Source organism: Giraffa tippelskirchi, chromosome 1 (assembly GCF_054371585.1).
Source record: "Giraffa tippelskirchi isolate mGirTip1 chromosome 1, T2T-mGirTip1v1.2.pri, whole genome shotgun sequence".
Lineage (NCBI taxonomy): Eukaryota > Metazoa > Chordata > Mammalia > Artiodactyla > Giraffidae > Giraffa > Giraffa tippelskirchi.
In genome coordinates this window covers 172,773,157-172,794,129 of record NC_137275.1, presented here as the reverse complement: position 1 = coordinate 172,794,129, position 20,973 = coordinate 172,773,157, and the positions used below count along the sequence as shown (strand labels likewise).

Genomic DNA, 20,973 nt, shown 5'->3' with positions numbered 1-20,973 from the left:
GTATGTCTTTTGGCCATTATTTTTCAGAACCAACATCTTGAAAAGGGTGATTACACTTAGTTGACACAAATGGAGCTGTTCCAGAGAAATGGGTACATATAGTCAATAGCTAGGGACATATTTCTTTTACCTGGTTATCCCAATAAACTGGGATCCATATGCTGCCTTCAACTGCCCAATAATATCTAGTTTAGTCTTGAACTCCATACCTTCCAGGTCCTTGTAAGAAAATATATCAGGATCCATTGATTCATTTGACAATATCTTTGAAGCATGTAAGATGTGCTAGGAATGCAGCTAAGTGCTAGGGCTGATCATGTCCCTGCCCAAAGGAGGATTACATTCCAGTAGGGAAAACAAGCAGTAAATAATTAACCAAATAAACAAACAAGTATGTAAGCATTTTGATCATTGCTATAAAGGCAATAAAAAATGAATTGCTAATGAAAAACCAGGAAAGGGGGCTACAGTAGTGAAATCTATCAGAGAAGACCATGTAGGAGTGGACATTTGACCAGATAGAAAGGAAGATAAGCTGTGCAAGTTCAGGTTCTCCAAGAAGCAGAAGCCAAGATAGGGTTAAAGGTACAAAGAATATGAACAGCCCCAAAAGCTAGAAAGGCAAGGAAATGATTTCCTCTAGGGCCCCAGACAGGAACTCAACCCTGCTGACACTTTGATTTTAGCCTCAGTTCAGTTCAGTTCAGTAGCTTAGTCATGTCCGACTCTTTGAAACCCATGGACTGCAGCACTCCGGGCCTCCCTGTCCATCACCAATTCCCAGAGCTTGCTCAAATTCATGTCCATCGAGTCGGTGATGCCATCCAACCGTTTCATCCTCTCTTGTCCCCTTCTCCTCCCACCTTCGATCTTCCCCAGCATCAGGGTCTTTTCCAATGACTGTGTTCTTCACATCAGCTGGCCAAAGGATTGGAGTTTCAGCTTCAGCATCAGTCCTGCCAATGAATATTCAGGACTGATTTCCTTTAGGATGGACTGGTTGGATCTCCTTGCAGTCCAAGGGACTCTCAAGAGTCTTCTCCAATACCACAGTTCAAAAGCATCAATTCTTTGGCACTCAGCTTTCTTTATAGTCTAACTCTCACATCCATACACGACTACTGGAAAAACCAGCCTACTGAGACACATTTCAGACTTTTGACCTCTGAAACGCTAAGATATTAAATTTGTATCATTTAAGCCAGTAAGTTTGGGGTAACTTGTTACAGCTACTATGGAAAAATATACCACACACAAGGCATATGGACAGACGTCTCCAAATAGAAATAAAGTAGGAAGATATTTGTATCCCATATTAATGCTTACCAAAGGATGACCTCAGCAGAAAAGGATTTTAATAATTGGGTTGATAGCATGACCTGTTCTGTGAATTACCATTGACTTATTTCACTAGTTACTCTTGTCACTCCCAATGGGCTCATGAGCAAAGCAGCCATGGCAGTAGTAATGGAGGTTATGAAAGGGTTCAGCAAGATGGATATCCACCTATAAAATGAATGGTTAGGTTTATATACCCTAAGAAAGTCTGTAATATAATGCTCAAAATTTGGAAAGATAACCATTTGATAAGCCTATCCATTATCAAATAATCCCTTTGACTAGTTTCTCTACTGATTCACTAAAAGGATATTTAGGAGTTATTTTTTTAAAGCAGTAGATAATCAAAAGAACTTTGGTACAGTGAAAACATATTTTAAGACTGTTCTGTATGTACAATAATTATCCTGAACTCTAAAGCAGACTGTGGTGTTGGAGAAGACTCTTTGAGAGTCCCTTGGCCTGCAAGGAGATCCAACCAGTCCATCCTAAAGGAAATTAGTCCTGAATATTCATTGGAAGGACTGATGCTGAAGCTGAAACTCCAATACTTTGGCCACCTGATGTGAAAAACTGACTCATTGGGAAAGACCCTGATGCTGGGAAAGATTGAAGACAGGAGGAGAAGGGACGACAGAGAATGAGATGGTTGGATGGCATCACCAACTCAATGGACATGAGTTTGAGTAAACTCCGAGTGTTGGTGATGGACAAGGAGGCCTGGAGTGCTTCAGTCTATGCGGTCGCAAAGAGTCAGACATGACTGAGTGACTGAACTGAACTAAGGCAGACAATGAGCATTACTCAATTCAGAAAACCATAAACCAGTAATTTATGAAATTACTCATAAATCTTTCCTGCATCAATTTTATGTGGAACAACCCATCCACTTAATATCTCTCAGAAATAGGAACTAGATGGCTGGAAGTGGTTGGAATTCTGGTAAAAATATGCCTAGTGTCACTGGTAACATCTAAATATCCTTCCTCCTGGCTCCTGTGGTTCCAGTCAATGTCCAAATTGGTTTTCAGCCTTCTAATCAATTCTGTAAACCATATGTAGTAGGAAGCTTCTAAAATGGATCCCAGTGACATCCACCTTCTCATATTAATGTCCCTGTGCAATTCCTTTCCCTCATATTTAGGTTAAACCTTGTGACTTACTTCTAATGAGCAAAAATGGCAAAAGCAAAGGGATATTACTTTTTAAATTATGTTATGTAGGATCATGACTTCCATCTTTCTCCCACACTGTTGGTCTCTCTCTCTCTTTCTGCCTCTTTGCAATTCCTCACTCCGATGAAGCAAGCAGCCGCCTTGTAATCTGCCCAACAGAGAGGCCCACATAGCAGGAAACTGAGGGAGGCCAACAGCCAGCTGAAAAACTGAGGCCCTCAATCTAACAGTCCTTAAAGAACTGAATATTGCTAACAACCATGAAACTGAGTTTGAAAGTAGACTTTTCCCTGTTTGAGTGTTAAGATTTCTGTGTGCATGGCCAGCACCTTGAATACAACACTGCAAAGAGATCTTCAGCCAGAGAATCTTGCTAAACAGTGGTCAGATTCTTGGGCCACAGAATCTGTGAAATAACCAATTCAGTGGCTCCCTGGAGCAAGTTATCTACTTCACATGTTGCATTTGAGGATGCAGGCTGAAGAAACAGTGGCTAATTGGGGTATATTCTCAGAACATCAAAAACTGAAAGACCAAGCCCAGACACACAAGTACATTTCAACCTTTGGCTAATATCATGTCTGCTAACATTTCATCGGATGAAACAGGTCATGTGGCCAGCCCAAAGTCAAGGGGTAGGAATGTATACCCTGTCTACCATACGCCATGGCAAAGTTATGGACACATATAGCTACTCCAAGGACATAAATTATTAGGGTTAATTCTTCAATCTACCACATATCCAATAACTTTTCTTAAGTTATCTGAGATTGCTTTCTGTTTGTTTGCAACCAAGAATTCTTACTGATACAATGTATCAGAGTAAAAAGAAGCAGGCAATGGGGAAAAACTATAAACAGTATGTGGGCCCAATAATAATGACCATTTAAACCATGCATACTCATGAATGAAGTAAATAATGTGAAATTTTTGAAAATACATTTGATGTACAATATTATGCTAGTTTCAGGTATACTACATAGTGATCTGACATTTGCACATATTATAAAATGATCACAATAACTCTAGTAACCAGCTATTGCCATACAATTATTACAATACTATTGACAGTATTCCTCGTACTATAGATATGACATCCCCCCACCATGATTTATTTTATTTTATAACTAGAGGTTTGTATCTCTTAATTCCTTTCATCTATTTTACACCCTCCACCTACCTCCCCTCTAGCCACCTCCTATTTTGTCTTCTCTACCTATAATCTCTTTTCATTTGGGGAATTTTTTTGGCTGCACTCCATGACATGCAGAACTGCCCCCAAGCAGACATCAAACCCATGCCCACTGCAGTGGGCGTGTGGAGTCTTAACCACTGGACCACCAAGGAAATCCTGTTGTAGTTTTGTCTTGTTTTGTTTGTCTTAATGTGGATTTTAAATTAAGGAATTTCAGTCCTACACACACATACACACACCAAACAACATACACTTTACTCCCATAGTAACAGTTCCAGGTTGGTCAGGTTTAAGGACACTAGCCATGTTGCTAATAAAAAGAGTATATAAATGTGTCAGCAGAGGAGCTAAAAGTCAAGTACACATGTAAGGGTACAGAAGGGATCTCTTTTTTATTGGACTAGCATTTTTCTGTGGGAAAGTAAGACTTATGAGACTGAGAATCTGGTGCCCTAACTAAAAATAAAGGAATTATGAAACCAACTAAGGGAAGATCACGCTGAAAGACAGAAGATTAAGCTGTAAAAGAAAGTGAGGTAGTGAAAAAACTCTGATCCATACTGGATGTTTATGAGCTAAGCTGAAAACAGAGATGTCTCAGAAGCTTAACTACTTGAACAGAGGCCACCAAGATAATTTTCTCTAAGTGGGATTGGCTTGGAAAATGGTACAATAGTACAATCTAGGTCATGATTTTATACATCAATTTTAAAATAATACACAAACAGATATCTATGGTTTTGTACCAATAAGTTGAAATCAAAATGTATATCTTACTTGTTTAATTATCCTCAGATCTTAACACCATTGTTTGCTTTTAGTAGGGATCAGAGACCTGTTTCCAATAATCAATTCTAGTGAAGAAATTTCTTGAGAAAGCAGCATTTGGACTTTAGTAAAAACATAGGTGAAGAAAGAAGTCATGTGAGTTAAATCAGGTCTGTAGAGCAGAAAACAACCATATGGGTTGAATCATGTTCCCCCAAAAGACCTGTTCAAATCCTAACCCCCAGCACATCTGAATGGGACCTTATTTGAAATAGAGTTTTTGCATATACAATGAAGATGTTAAGATGAAGTTATACTAGATTAGGACAGACACAGAGAGGGATGGAGACAAGGAAGGTCATGGGCTGATGGAGGAAGAGACTGGAGTGATGGAGCCACAAGCCAAAGGATGCCAAGGACTGCCAGCAATTACCAGAAGCCAGGAAAAAGATATGGAACAGATTCTCTCTCGGGGCCACCAGAAGGAACCAACATTGTCAACATATTTATTTTGTACTTCTAACCTCCAGCACTGTGAGAGAATATATTTCTGTTGTTTTAAGCCACCAAGGTAGTGGCAATTTGTTACGGCAGCACTAGGAAACTTAATAATAGATCAACTGTATTTCATTTGATCTTTGATTGCTTTACAAAGTGCTTAACAAATAACAAAAAAACAAATTTTTATAAAGGGTTACATTGAAAGAGAATCCATGTAGATTGGAGAATGTCACAACAACATCAGTACTCTTATTTGAATGAGGCCAGACCCACCACAGATACCCTATGCTACAGGAGGGTTGAAGCCTATTAACACAGGAGCACTCAGAGGAAAGACAGGGTCCAGCCGCCTTGTTTCCTAGCCTTATGAGATGAGCAATGCACCATCCATAATGCTTGGTGAATGTGGCCTTGATAAGTGGTATTCAGGGAGCCTGGAAAATAAAACCAGGCCAGCCTCTCAGCAACACTGAGCAGCTGTTGGGAAGCCAACAAGATTGGGCCATCTGAGCATGTCCTCACCAAGTTCATTAGGACATGCCAGTACACATTATTATAACTGGAAATCATAAGCCAGAAACGACTCTTTAGGGAATAGGTTATTATCACCAGGCTGTTCAGTAACATAGCTTCTCACAGATGTTGTTAACTATATCACTATCCTTGGACAAAGCTGAACTACGATGACCCACTTTTCCAATTATAACAATCACATCTTTGCATGCAATTTTCCTTGAAATGTGATGAATTCACAAGTTTGTCAAAAGCCTAGTCTCAAAAATGGAAGCATTTCTCTTAGCAAAAACTAAGTATAATTTTACAGGGAATTTCCCAGTGTTAGGAGGAAGGAATACAACATTTTTTTAAGTAATTATTTTATGCTATTTACTGCTTTTTTTTTTTTTTTTAGCTTCTTAAATTACCTGGGAACAAAACTGCATATTCCCTTAAATTTGAGTTAAATGAAATGTTTTTACAAGTCAGCCTTTCTAAAAAGATATATAAAGGGTTTAAGGGTATACAGGAAAAAAAATTAAAAGAAAAAGAGGAAAAATAAAATTTTGAAATCAAGTGTATTTTGGTATTTCTGTTCAGTTCAGTTCAGTTGCTCAGTCGTGTCCAACTGTTTGCAACCCAATGGACCATAGCACGCCAGGCCTCCTTGTCCATCACCAACTCCTGGAGTTTACCCAAACTCATGTCCATTGAGTAAGTGATGCCATCCAACCATCTCATCCTCTGCCGTCCCCTTCTCCTCCTGTCCTGAATCTTTCCCAGCATCCGGGTCTTTTCCAATGAGTCAGCTCTTCACATCCGGTGGCCAAAGTGTTGGAGTTTCAGCTGCAATATCAGTCCCTCCAATGAACACTAAGGACTGATCTCCTTTAGGATCAACTGGTTGGATCTCCTTGCAGTCCAAGGGACTCTCAAGAGTCTTCTTCAACACCACAGTTCAAAAGCATCAATTCTTCAGTGCTCAGCTTTCTTTATAGTCCAATTCTCACATCCATACATGACTACTGGAAAAACCATAGCCTTGACTAGACAAACCTTTGTTGACAAAGTAATGTCTCTGCTTTTTAATATGCTGTCTAGGTTGGTCACAACCTTCCTTCCAAGGAGCAAGCCTCTTTTAATTTCATGACTGCAGTCACCATCTGCAGTGATTTTGGAGCCCCAAAATATAAAGTCTGACACTGTTTCCACTGTTTCCCCATCTATTCGCCATGAAGTGATGGGACCAGATGCCATGATCTTGGTTTTCTGAATGTTGAGCTTTAAGCCAACTTTTTCACTCTCCTCTGTCACTTTCATCAAGAGGCTCTGTAGTTCTTCAATTTCTGCCATAAGGGTGGCATCATCTGCATATCTGAGGTTATTGATATTTCTCCTGGCAGTCTTGATTCCAGCTTGTGCTTCATCCAGCCCAGCATTTCGTATGATGTACTCTGCATATAAGTTAAATAAGCAGGGTGACAATATACAGCCTTGAAGTATACAGCCTTTTCCTATTTGGAACCAGTCTGTTGTTCCATGTCCAGTTCTAACTGTTGCTTCCTGACCTGCATACAGGTTTCTCAAGAGGCAGGTCAGGTGGTCTGGTATTCCCATCTCTTGAAGAATTTTCCATAGTTTGTTGTGATCCACACAGTCAAAGGCTTTGGCATAGTCAATAAAGCTGAAGTAGATGTTTTGCTGGAACTCTCTTGCTTTTTTGATGATCCAATGGATATTGGCAATTTGATCTCTGGTTCCTCTAAATCCAGCTTGAACATCTGGAAGTTCTTGGTCATATACTGTTGAAACCTGGCTTGGAGAATTTTGAGCAGTGCTTTGCTAGCATGTGAGATGAGTACAATTGTGCGGTAGTTTGAGCATTCTTTGACATTACCTTTCTTTGGGATTGGAATGAAAACTGACCTTTCCCAGTCCTGTAGCCACTGCTAAGGTTTCCAAATTTGCTGGCATATTGAGTGCAACACTTTCACAGCATCATCTTTCAGGATTTGAAATAGCTCAACTGGAATTCCATCACCTCCACTAGCTTTGTTCGTAGTGATGCTTCCTAAGGCCCACTTGACTTCACATTCCAGGGTGTCTGGCTCTAGGTGAGTGATCACAGCATCGTGATTATCTGGGTCATGAAGATTTTTTTGTACAGTTCTTCTGTGCATTCTTGCCACCTCTTCTTAATACCTTCTGCTTTTGTGAGATCTATACCGTTTCTGTCCTTTATTGAGCCCATCTTTGCATGAAATATTCCCTTGGCAGCTCTAATTTTCTTGAAGAGATCTCTAGTCTTTCCCAGTCTATTGTTTTCCTCTGTTCTTTGCATTGATCGCTGAGGAAGGCTTTCTTATCTCTTCTTGCTATTCTTTGGAACTCTGCATTCAAATGGGTATATCTTTCCTTTTCTCCTTTGCTTTTCACATTTCTATATTCTGAAGTAAACTAAAACTCCCACCTTCAATCATTGGAGAAATGCAAATCAAAACTACAATGAGATATCATCTCACACTGGTCAGAATGGCCACTGTCAAAAAATTCTACAAACAATATATGCTAGAGAGAGCATGCATAAAAAGGGAACCCTCCTACACTGTTAGTGGGAACATAAATTGGTGCAGCTACTATAGAAAACAGTATGGAGGTTCCTCAAGAAATGAAGAATAGAGGTGCCATATCAACTAGCAATCCCACTCCTGCGCATATATCCAAAGAAAGCTATAGTTTGAATGGATACATGTAACCCTATGTTCATAGTAGCACTATTCACAATAGCCAAGACATGGAAATAACCTAAATGCCCATTGACAGATGAATGGATAAAGTACCTATACACAATGGAATGCCACTTAGCTATAAAAAGAATGAAATAATGCCATTTGCTGCAACATGGATGGATCTAGATATCATCATACTAAATGAAGTAAGTCAGAAAGAGAAAGACAAATACCATATGACATCACTTATCTGTGGAATTTAAAATATGACACAAATGAACTTATTTACAAAGCAAAAATAGCCTCACAGACTTAGAGAACAGACATGAGGTTGCCAACGGGGAGGAATGGTAGAAGAGGGATGCAATGGGAGTTTAGGATTAGTAGATGGGAATTATTCTCTATGGAAAGGATAAACAATAACGTTCTAGTGTCTTGCACAGGGAACTATATTTAATATCCTGTGATAAACCATAATGGAAAAGAATATGGAAAAGAATATATATATATATAACTGAATCACTTTGCTGTACAGCAGAAGTTGACACAAGATTGTAAATAAACTATACTTCAGTAAAATAAATTTTTAAAATAAAAAATCTTTCAACTTCAAGAACATCAAAGAAATGTTGCATTTTAAACATATATTTCACTTTTATATAAATGATGCCAAATAAATTGCTGAGGTATCATATCTATGTAGAATCATTCCTTTCTTAACGAACAGGATCCATTTCTGTGATATTCTTTTTTGTCAGTAACTCTGTTAACTAAAAGCAAAACAACAAAAGAACCAGAGAGTTGCCTTCTGCAATACAGATAACAGGAAAAATACAGGGATTATTTACCAGTACATAAAATATTGTTAAATGTGACAGTACTCATCAAATATATATGCAGGTATCTTGAGGCTAGAGAATAGCATGGCACAGTTTAAACAAAAATGCTAAAAAAGAAACATGTAGTCTAGTGCAAATGTACTGCAAATGCTCTATGTTGTCTAGAGCAAATGCTTGAGTATCCACAAATGCAGATTAAGGTTGGCTTTCCAAAAGAGCGTTTCTCTGGATTCTAGGATCCCACAGTATGGTAAAAAAAAAAAAAAAAAAAATATATATATATATATATCCAAAATTCTACAATTTGGTAGTATTTAAGACAACTTCCAGCTAGCCTACATATAGAAGCTTTTTATATTCTTGAAAGCTCATCTAAAAGTAAAGCAATATAGGGACTATCTTCCATAGCAAATGGGTAGATGTAGCCAACACTTACCAATTTGTCTATTTAAATTCTACCCATCAATACATATGCTTACAGCATTGGCCCCTCAGAAGACATGCCCTTAAAATTCATCGTTGCTTGTATGGCCTGGGTTGAGATAGTTTGGTTGTACCTGAGTTGGGTTCTTTATCTCAGTAGGACAATGAGTTTCTCCCCAGGGGACTTGGAATTAACCACACAGTATAATAAACATGGTTTGGCTGGTTTCTTAAAAGAACAAGATATAAGCTTAAGAGCAATAAGAATCATTTCTTGCTATGTATATTAGGTAATTGCAGGTTTTTAGTAAAATAAAAAAATAGAAAATTGAAAATTAGAAGGAAAAGCAGGAGATGCATGCAAAGAAAGAAAAATAAGAGGAAGTCTTATCTGGCATTCACACTTCTGATTCCAGTTTGTTTCTGAGGACCAGCTGCAACCTGTATTACAAAATGATCTTTAAACTAGTTTCCATCTTTTATTTAAGATATTTGATGGGATTTTATTACTTTCAATTAGAGAATGCCAAGAATATAGAAATTGGTAGCAAGATGAGTCAAAAGAAAGAGTGACATGGTAGAATTTCAACAATCCCAAGTTGACTCATCCACAATTCTTGACATGCCTTATAATACAAGAAAAACTAGACCTATGAGTATCAGAGTAAAATAATTTAAAAATATATAAAGAACAATAACCAAAAAGAGGATCTTAAAAGTAGTCAAAGATAAAAGACACTTTACCTTCAAAGTGCAACAATATGATTGACAGCTGACTTCTCAATGGAAATAATACAAGCCACAGGATAATGGAATGGTGGCATTTTTTTTTTTTAAAGTTCTGAAAGAAAAAAACTGCCAACCTCGAATTTAAAACACATTGAGGAAGGGAGAGAAGAAAACTTTTCTTAATATGCCAACAAATGTGGAAGCACTTCAGAATTTTGAAGCTGTCATCTCATTACCACACAGATTACTTATCAGTGATAAAGGGAAAATGGTACCTATATAATAAGAGATCTGGCAATCACCATCTCAAGCAAATGGTCAAGCTGAGAATCACTAATATTAAGCAACCTAACCTTATGTGCCTCTCAATGTACTACTATATCACCTATAATATCATATCCTTATGAAGTATCATTGCAAAAAAAAAAAAAATACTAACCTGAATAAAAATCAAGTCTTTAGACATAATTAACAGTTTACTAGAATTTCACAAGTTAGAGGAACAATTAAATGAGATCATGTGGGGAAAAACAATCAAACAAATTCAAAATAAAGGGCAACCTTACTACTACTAGCCTGGATTCTTCAAAACTCCATGTCATTTTTTTTTAGTAGGAAATGGTTCTAGACTAAAGAAATCTAATAATCAAAGTCAGTGTGTGTAAGTCAGTTGAAACATCATTCTGTAAAAAAAAAAAAACAAAAAAAAAAACAACTATAAAAGATATACTTGGGAAAATTGTAGAAATTTTGGACTCAATATCAGAGTATGTTGAATTATTTTAATGTTCTTATGTGTGATGATACCACTGTATATTTATGTAGCAGAATTCTTTATTTTTAGGATATATCTGCTGAACTATTTAGGATAACGTGTCATGATGTCTAAAATATACCTTCCAGTGATGCAGGAAACACAGATTGAATTGTTGAAATCTAGGTGAAGAATATATTCAAATCTATTTTGCTATTCTTTCCCTTCACTAAATGTTTAAACCCTCCCCTACTTAAAAAAGAAGGGGGGTGGAAATAACTTTTTAGCTCCTTTTAGAGGAACTTAACCATAGTATAAATATCAATAGGTTAGGTAATTATTTCATACAAATGGCAAAATCCAATACAAACTGGTTTAGGAATAGGGGGGCATTTATTCATGCTCATCAGTAGAATAAATACAATTTCAGATATGAAATCTTTCTGGCCCATCTCTTGGCTCTGTTTCTGCTGAGATAAGCTTACAAGGCAAATGGAAATCACTAGAAACTTCTCATTTGCATCCTACCTGTTTAGCAGTCCTGGCAAAAAGAATGCCTCTTTCAAGTAATTTCAGCAAAATCCCTCAGCCTAGTTTATATCATACCTCTGATATAAACCATTGTACTAAAATGTTGACTATGCCAAGGGGCAAGATTTGAGACATGTGCCTAACCTTTACAGTCATGGGTGGGGTTAACTCTACTGACTGAAAATGACTAAGGGTGGTTATTCACAGGTTAACAGAAGGAAAATATGGTAAATCTGGTTATCATAACCAGGAAGGGTTTTTTTTTTGGGGGGGGGGTAGGTATAGGGGTAAAATAATGACCACCTGCAGATTCTTTCCTCTTTAATGGGGGTTTGAGGAGTGCAGAGACTTGGACTGTAGCCGACATCAAAGTAGGGATTAACCTCCAACAAGGTAGGCCCAGAGAGAGAAGACTGGTAAGAGAAAATTGTTTTAGCACATGTACCAAATAGGAAGACTTCAACTAAAAGACAAAGAAGAACTGAATAAAATACGTGCAAAGGAAATTTCTCATGCTGACATCTTTGAGGCACCCACAAATGCAAAGTCTCTTCCATATGGCCTTAAAACCTGCCCCTCATCACCTGGTTTTCAGGGGCTTCTCTACAGAGACTCTTCTCTTAGAGCCCCACTGCCTTTCCAGGTGGCCCTTTTGGCAAACCTCCTTATATGTTCCTTCCAGAGATGGGCAGCTCCTTCTCCTGAATGACTCCATCTAGCTCAGGCAAAACATCCATGCATTAATGGCACCAGAAGATCCATTAGTGTCCACACACTGCCACCATGCTATCTTTCCTTGCTTGGCTGTCAGAGTAGCTTGTTAGCCAAATCCCTTGGCCTTTCCATTTCTCGGGCAAGGGTCAAGTCCTAGTCTCTTCTGCTTTTTCAACCTCATGGGTACCAATAACAAGATATCCATGCCCCTTTCAAAATCTTCTCCCTTGGTGTAAACCGAGGGGCAAGTTCCCCCCACCATGAGTAAACAAAATGCCATAGATCCTCCAAAAGCTCTTCTAAAAATACCCTCTCTCTTCACTTTAATCTCAACCCTCTTTTCTCATAAAGGAATGTTTAGTGAGAGTATATAAAACTGAATTTTGTGATATCTCTTTCGCAAATTGGGCCATAGTGACTTGGCAGGACCCTCCCTCCTGAGGAGTGATAATTTGCCATCTATTACTTTTATTTCGTGGGTCTTTAGTCAGTCCTGAGATGCCAAGAATCCCATATTAACATCCTATTACATTTGACTGGTTTAGCCCAATAACACTTTATCCTGCAAATGATATCTTACCAACCAAACAATGGTGGAGCTATGGTTTTCAGGGAGAAAGGCCATCTGGTAGATAACCATGTATCTCAGAGCAGAATTCACATTTTTACCTAGGACAGTATCTATTTACATTCAAACAACTGGGGGAAAATGGAAACTATACTATGAAGTTTTATTGTCTTGGAGGGTGTTTGAATGTAAATAGATGATGTTAACATTTGAATTTTTGTACACAGGCCACTAGACTCTAAGCTGCTAAGCGGCTAAGCGTTTCTGTGTTTCTTAACTGCCGTATTTCCAGGACCTGGCATGCAGCCCAAGGTCTATAAAAACGTATTGATTGGCTGACTACAGACCAGTTACTTCGTTACACAAGAGTTTGTTCTCAAAGAATTCATTAATGTCAATATCCTTGCATATGTGATTGCATAACGTAAACATGAACGATGCATTCTCTACATTTTAACTCCTGTTCTCAGAATGTTCTTTCCATGCTGTGCCATTTGTCAAGAGTTAAATTTTAAGAGGTTCTGCATAAATATAATTTAAGTCTGCAATCCAATTAACACATTAAAAGTTGACAGATTTTTTGCTAAAAAAATAACCATTTGTCATGTATTCTGTGCCCTGATATTATCCCCATAGATATATAAGGCTAAAAAAGGCCACCTATTACTGGAGAGATGTATCTAAAAAATCTCTCAGGCTGCCTGTAATAATCTCCATTATGTATAATGACCATTTTGATAATAGTCTTTAGAAGAGGTAATGGCCCTGCTGAACGGTTATTACCTGTCTGTTCATGCTGGAAGCAAGATGCAGAAGCCAGAGGGGACAGTCAAATGGTCCTTGTGGTGTATTCTGAGGAAATAAGAAATATTTAACAGAATGCAAGAAACAGACAAGCGAGCGCCTTTTGCAGCAGAACTAGCCGCCTCTCTGCCACAAGCCTTCCTGAATTTCATAATTTAAAGCAAATGCTCCCAATAATGGATCTGCTCTCAGCCTTCAGACCAATTTCATCTGAAGCATCACTAGCTGGTCTATTAAGACAAAGGGAAAACGGCAACTGAACATTATCATATTCCTTCCTGTATTATCGTTAGAGGGTAGACTCAAGATGACAGTGACTCCAGTGGGGGTAAGGGATTGTTTCTGACCAGCCCTGAAAAGGAATACCTATCTGTGGCTTAGGTCAAACTGAGGGACCATATTTGATCCAGCCTCAGCCACAACTGTAACTAGAAAGCACACCACCCCACCCCTCTGCGAAAGGTAATTTCAGAATCTCAATAGCTTCATGCCCATGGGGTAAACATCAGGCCCCATTCTCCTGGGAACAGATATTATAAAGCTCAGAGAAGGCTCTCCTTTATCTCTACTTAAGCCATCTTATGCTTCCACTAAAATAGAGGAGGGAATACATTTGGCTTAAGGTGCAACATAGGCTTTGGATGGGAAAGATGGTCTGAATGAGACTTTCTCTGAGAGTTTTCTGCAGAATGAGGTCATGAGTTGTTCACTGACATTATTAGTGAGGGAGGGGGAGTGTGAATTCCATGGTCGAATGAATTGGGAAAATTCTGGGTTAAAGCAATGTATATATAAATAGATTGTTTTGTTTTTGCAACAAAACTTCTTAGAGGCTTTACCATGTTTGTGTACACAGTGAATCTACAAAAGGGGAATGATATAATATAGGCAGTGCTTCACAAAAGAATTTACCCAAGGGCATTTTATTTATTTATAGAAATATGTGAGATGGTATCTGCCATTGTTGTGTATCTGCACTTTCCAGTATAGCAGCCATTAACCACACATAGCTACTTAAATTTGAATTAATTAAAATTAAATCAAATTTAAAACTCAGCTCCTCAGTCACCCAAGTCAGAATGCAAGCACTCAATTAGTCACAAGTGGCTAGTGGCAACTATACTAACAAGTGCAGACATAAAACATTTTCACCACTGCAAAAAATTTTTATTGGGCCACACTGCTCTAAATAATAGGTGACATTTTGGACTGAATTTGTAATACAGCTTTTTACCGCTCAACTAATAATTGTTGGAAAATACATACTCATTCTCAAAATAAATTTTCCCTCCCCCATAAAAAGAAAATGGGAACTAGAGCTGATATCCCTACCCACCTGAAATTCACACAAATTATAGCACTTATGGAGATAAAAAGTAAGTAGCCTGGAAAACTGAAGAAAAGTCGGGAAGGTCTGAAATCAGAGAATCCTCCAAGGACAGCAAGCAAAGAAAGGCTCAAAGGTGAGAAGTGGAGAAAACTGACTTGGAGCAGAAGCACTTCTGGAATAAAGGTTAAAAGAATCACATAAATCTGTTCAAACCAATCATTGATCTGTAATTGAAGCATTCTCTGTGAAATTTCAAATAGTGACTATTGCTCTCTTCTAAGGACTATAATTTAGAAAATTTTCTTTTATTGATTTTTGCTGGGCCCAAAGAGGGAAATTGATTTGAATTACATAATGCTTAGCATAGTTCTTGGCACACTGTAAATATTCAAGATATATAAGTTGGAGAACAGAAAAACTTCAATATGACAAACATTTTTAAGACTCTCATATGCTAAATAGTGTGCTAAGGAGTGATACAAAGATACATGAGATTTCACCCCTGCTCTCAAAATGCTCATAGTTGTTCAAGTAGAAAAACAAATTTGCCAACAATACAAGACTATATGAAAAGAGACATAAATAAAGCATGTGGAAAGTGAAATGAGGTTGAGGGCACTTCCAGACAAGATGATGAAGAAAAGTTTCATGGAGAAGGTGACATTGGAAATGTATCTTTAACCATTAGAATTTTAATTAGTTGAGCTGAAGGAGCAAAAAACATGTATGTTTTAAGAAAACCCAGAAACACGGGTTTATATAAAAATCTACCAATATTTATAGTGAAATTCAAGCTTCAACTTTTCCATAAAGCCTATGCTAACTATCCCAATCTTCACAGGTTAGTAAAGTGGAAAAAAACTTTAGTCACTTGCCAGGTCTGGAACTGGAAGTAACTACAACTTTCAAGATGGAGCCTCTGGTTCATCGGTGCTAAGTCACCTCAGTCATGTCTGACTCTTTGCAATGCTATGGACTGGGGCCCACCAGGCTCCTATCCATGGGATTCTCCAGGTAAGAATACTGGAGTGTGTTGCCATGCCCTCATCCAAGGGATCTTCCTGACATCTAACCCACATCTCTTATGTCTTCTGTGTTAGTGGGTGGGTTCTTTACCATTAGAGCCAACTGGGAAGTACATAGCCTGTGTTTTGAAACCCAAAACCTACATTTTTCTACTGAGAACAAGACATAAGATCTACTAAAAGGGGTTGCAATAAATCTCTGACCATAGAAATAGAATTCTAGTCTACAGAAATCATCTCATTCCTCATATTGATACTTTTTTTTCATGAAAATAACCTAGAATTTGCATGACTACAAATTCTCCTATTTTCTAGAACAATGAATACATCATTATGAAAATAAAGTCTCTCTCTGCTTTATGATTGCTCATAGCCACCAATGCTCCACCTCTACTTAGCCCTAACTCACAGACGAACTCTTGTAATCACAGTCTGCTTCTTCCCCCTCAAGGTCCCCTTATGTGTATCCTACTTGGGATAGCCTCACAAAATAAACTATTTTGTAAAGGATGTAACTGAGGCACAAAAAGGTTAAGAATTTCCAAAAATAAAGACATCAAGTCAGTGACAGCATTAGACCTAGACTTAAGAAGACCTAGGTTTAGGGTTACCTAATGATATTCTAGTCCTAAGACTAAAATTACAAAGATAATTCAAATAATACAACATGTAAAGGAAAGTTTGCATTCACTTCCAGGGTCAGGATTTAGAAAAATATACAAATAAAATGGATTTCAGATAAACTGAAAAAATGCAAATTTGTAACACAAAAACTGTATCTTTAAACTTCTGAGGCTCACATAGATATCATTTCTGGAAGTGGAACTAATGTTGAAATGTTTGAAACAAAAATATAAATTTTATATAAATCAAATGTTCATGAATTGTTCTGACTTTTATTTTATTTATTTAATGTGATTCAATTTTAGGAGAAGAAAGTTTTCTTGCTCCCTGAAAATAATTCTTCATTAGACTATTAATTGCTCTAAAATTGCATCTCTGGCATTTTATTTCCTTGGTTCAAGATTTCAATTTCTGATAAAAACACAAATGTCCTAAGAAGTCTAAGAGTTTTAGCTGTTGTCAGGTTTCTACACTTTTAGCTGCCATATGGGTACAGTCTCTTTTTTGAGAACAGATTTGGAAAGTGAACTTGAAGCAGAAGGAAAGAGGCTTCTTAATAAATGGCTGGGTCTTCAATAACAAGTATCATCTGTTTCACACTTTTTCCTAGAGCCAGTATGACACATGTCACCACCAGAAAGAAACACAACTTGGCAAGACCTTATAATAATGAGGGGTTATTTACAAGATATGCTCCCGCTCAGCATCAAAATCATAACTACAATTGGCAGGTGAGATATACCTGTCTACTTGTTCTTTTCTAAGCAATCTGAGCTGTAATGTCATTTTCCTAAATCAAAGCTTTGAATAGTAGTGGCAAAAAATCTCAGTCTTGCATTCTGCAATTTCTCAAAGACTTTAAAGACAACTACAATTCTACCATTGTAGCTATCTAAGTTTCTGTAATACACTGAACAGAATTGTGTACCTGCTAGAAATTTATATATACATTTGCAAACCATGCCTCTCCTAATCTCGGGGGAGGGGAGTGTGTCTTCTGCCTACTCTCACTATTAGGAGTCTCTTTATTGTATGACTACTCTTGGCTTTTTAATTTGAGGAGAATAGTGAAGACTGAGAACAATGGGGAAAAAAATTTTCCCAATGCTTAGAAGTCATAAAATTTGTCATACTCTGAGTCATATTATTGAAACCTACTTTTCTGTTCATTGTCTTTTCTGTAATTTAAACAATTTTTAGCCATGCTCTCTTTATGAAGACTACACTAATAGAAACGAACAGAAAAAAAAATGGTGATGAGTGGAAATCTTGGTTGGCATAAAAGACTAATGCATTCATGAAGGAACTCACAGCTTAAATTCATACTTAGCTGGAAACACCCTCAGCTCTACCTCCATGAGGTCATATCCCTTTAGGGTAACTTCTCATTCACTTCACATGGCCATTTTGGGTGAATGCTCATTTCCGGGGATTTGGGGTTGAATACATACGCTTGCAAACTCAATCAGTTTGTTTTGATTCTGTCTGTCACTTCTGAAGAAGTCAATGTTGAAAATGTAATTGTCTATAAGGATGAGAGTATGTGACAGAACTATTCAGATACAGATGGGAGCTCTCTTCAGCCTCAACTTTTCCATTTATGAAATGAAATTTGAAGTGTTTCTAACCTTAAAATAAGATCTCTCTGAAGGGAGAGTAAGGGAGTATCAGAGGCACATGCTGGTCATTACCAAACATTAGTAAAGTATGATGGAAAATAGGACAATGCAAGAGTTAAAAGCAAGGTACAGTGTTGAAATATTGTTTATAGAATATATTAAAATGATACTAAAAGTTTACTTTCTGAGGCTATTATTTGAAAGCCATAAATCAGTTTTAAATCTGAGTAGGTACAAATAATTCATCTTCTTATAAGGCTTTTTTATAACATAAATTATGAAATCCATAGACATAACTCAATTGCAACACACTGAATAAATTAAAAATGCATTATACATGATGTAAAAGGTATTACACATAGTGAAATAGATGCAATGTAATTAACATATAAATAAATGGCTAAACATTTTTGTCTAATATATCTGTGACATTAATTTTAAATGGAATCTAGATTGTTATTATAAAGTTTCACAGAACTGGTAATTTTTATCCTAACATTCACGATTAGGTAATTTGAAAAGATGTCTTAGTTTCTTTCCTGGGTAGTGAAGTTTTTTTAAAGTGTTGTTTCTCAGCCCAGTCAGCGAGAGTCTCTATAACGCTGCCTTGAGTGCAAACTTAAGCTGGAAATTTTTCCACAGAGCCATGAGAAAACTTTTCATAATAGAAATAAAATTAAGGCAACTGAAAGCAGTGTTTTCACCTTCCCTTGGGACATGCCATACAGTCATGACCAGACTCTTGCCCCTTCCACATCTTATGAAGCTCTCCAACTACCTGGATTTCCAAAGCATTCATGCAAGTGAAGAATGATTTGAAAATAAAAGGAGAAAGAGAACTAAGGAGTATATGATTAGTCTGACTTTAGAGAGTGCCAACAAAAAGAAAAATGAGTCAATGTTGGCTTCCAGAATTTATCTAGAAATTAATAGATGGCTTGAATCAGTATTTTAAGAAAGGAAAGGGAAGTATTAATTTCTCATGCCTTAAACTGTTTGTGATTTTATTTCAAAGACTGCAAACTAAAATTCCCATTACTGAACAAATACTAAATGATATTTTAAACTATAGATATTTCTTGATTAAGACAGAAATCAAAATTTCTAACACAAGATAGTCAGAAGGAAATGAACAACATTTGGTTACAAGCCCCAGTTCACTGCAGTTTCATGATACTATCTCCCATTATGATGTAAATTTATGTAGGAATACTGAGACTATTTTGTTATAAAGAAGAGCAATTTTTTTTATATGGTTTAACATTTTCAGAATGTGAAATGCCTTTAAAATCTTGTAGTACGACTACAAATTCAATGCTTGAGTTCTCCTTAGAAGCCAGTAAGTTCTAAACACAGAGTAGGAGGTGGGGTTGAGGATGAAGGTGGTTTAGAAGTTCCTCTAAACTTCTCTCCAGGTGTCCAGGAGGACATGAATGACTACCAAACACAAAATGAAGAAGACTTTTCTTTATTTCTTATCTATATGCCCTCCCAGAATTTTATCTTGGATACAAAGATACCTTATTGGTAGGAAGCTGCCAAAGTAGTTGGAATTTATATATTTATTTTTAATCTGCTGAAGCATTGTAGTATATAGTTCAGAGCAATGCGCAATTAATGAGATTCTACCAAATATCAGCCATCATGCTGGCAAAGTGAGCTAGTAGAGACCATCATCACTTGACCAAGAGGACATCTTGTGAGCAGTTATTCATACCATCACGAATTTAATTTCACTAACTCTTGAATTCTCATCTTCAGCTTCGACCTCACCACTGAGTTTCAGATTCACCCAACCACAACCTTGACATCTTCACTTCAAAGGGTAACAGCATCTCAAAACTGCTGCTGCTGCTGCTGCTAAGTTGCTTCAGTCGTGTCCGACTCTGTGGGACCCCATAGACGGCAGCCCACCAGGCTCCGCGTCCCTGGGGTTCTCCAGGCAAGAATACTGGAGTGGGTTGCCATTTCCTTCTCCAATGCATGAAAGGGAAAAGTGAAAGTGAAGTCGCTCAGTCGTGTCCGACTCTTAGCGACCCCATGGACTGCAGCCTACCAGGCTCCTCCGTCCATGGGATTTTCCAGGCAAGAGTACTGGAGTGGGGTGCCATTGCCTTCTCCGATCTCAAAACTAACATGGATTAAACAGAACTCTAACTTTCCCACGCGATTATTTTCCTATCTCAGCTTTTCACATGCCCCCAAACAGTACATTCGGCTGAACACAAAAGGTAGGCCTCATTCTTGGCTTCTTTTCCCTTGCCCCCCATATCCAGTCCATCAGTAAGTTCTCTTGACTTGACCTCCAAGAATACACCAACTGTTCTCTACTGTCATTGCCACCACCACACTTGTTTGCATCTGGACATCTGCAATAAACTGCATTTAGTCCCCCTACAACTTTTTTTGTCTCACTCCAATCCACTTCCCACCAGAGTGACTTCTTTATAATACAAATGATGTGAAACCCCCACCTCATACCAAGGCCTATAAGATTATAACGATATTATGCTTGTCAGTTACCTCCCTTTCTGACCTTGTATGGTACTACCCTCCCCCTCACTGAGTGTATTTGTGCCACACTGATATAAAAGTTTCCTTGAACATGGAAAAAAATAATTCCTGATGTCCTTTGAGCCTGTGGTTCACTCTCTTTGGAGATCCTGCCTTTGATCTAAAGATGACTGCCTCTTTCTCATCATTCAGGTCTCAGTTCAAATATCTGCTCCTCAGAGAGGCTTCTCCAACCATTGTTTTTGTTGTTCAGTCACTAAGTCATATCAACTCTATGTGACCCCATGGACTGTGGCAT

The 20,973-nt window shown here is 37.6% G+C and overlaps 1 long non-coding RNA gene across 33 annotated transcripts in view; it reads right to left on the bottom strand.

Annotated features, from left to right (window-relative positions):
• LOC145512531 (uncharacterized) overlaps nucleotides 1-20,973 on the bottom strand; it is a 1,082,988-nt gene that overhangs the window by 790,834 nt on the left and 271,181 nt on the right. For 16 of the 33 annotated variants that reach the window (XR_014058616.1, XR_014058635.1, XR_014058629.1 and 13 more), the window contains one exon: nucleotides 13,543-13,611. The exons of the other annotated variants lie outside the window; for them this stretch is intronic. This is a non-coding gene — a long non-coding RNA (uncharacterized LOC145512531). The remainder of the gene's footprint in view (nucleotides 1-13,542; nucleotides 13,612-20,973) is intronic. 33 annotated transcript variants of the gene reach the window in all.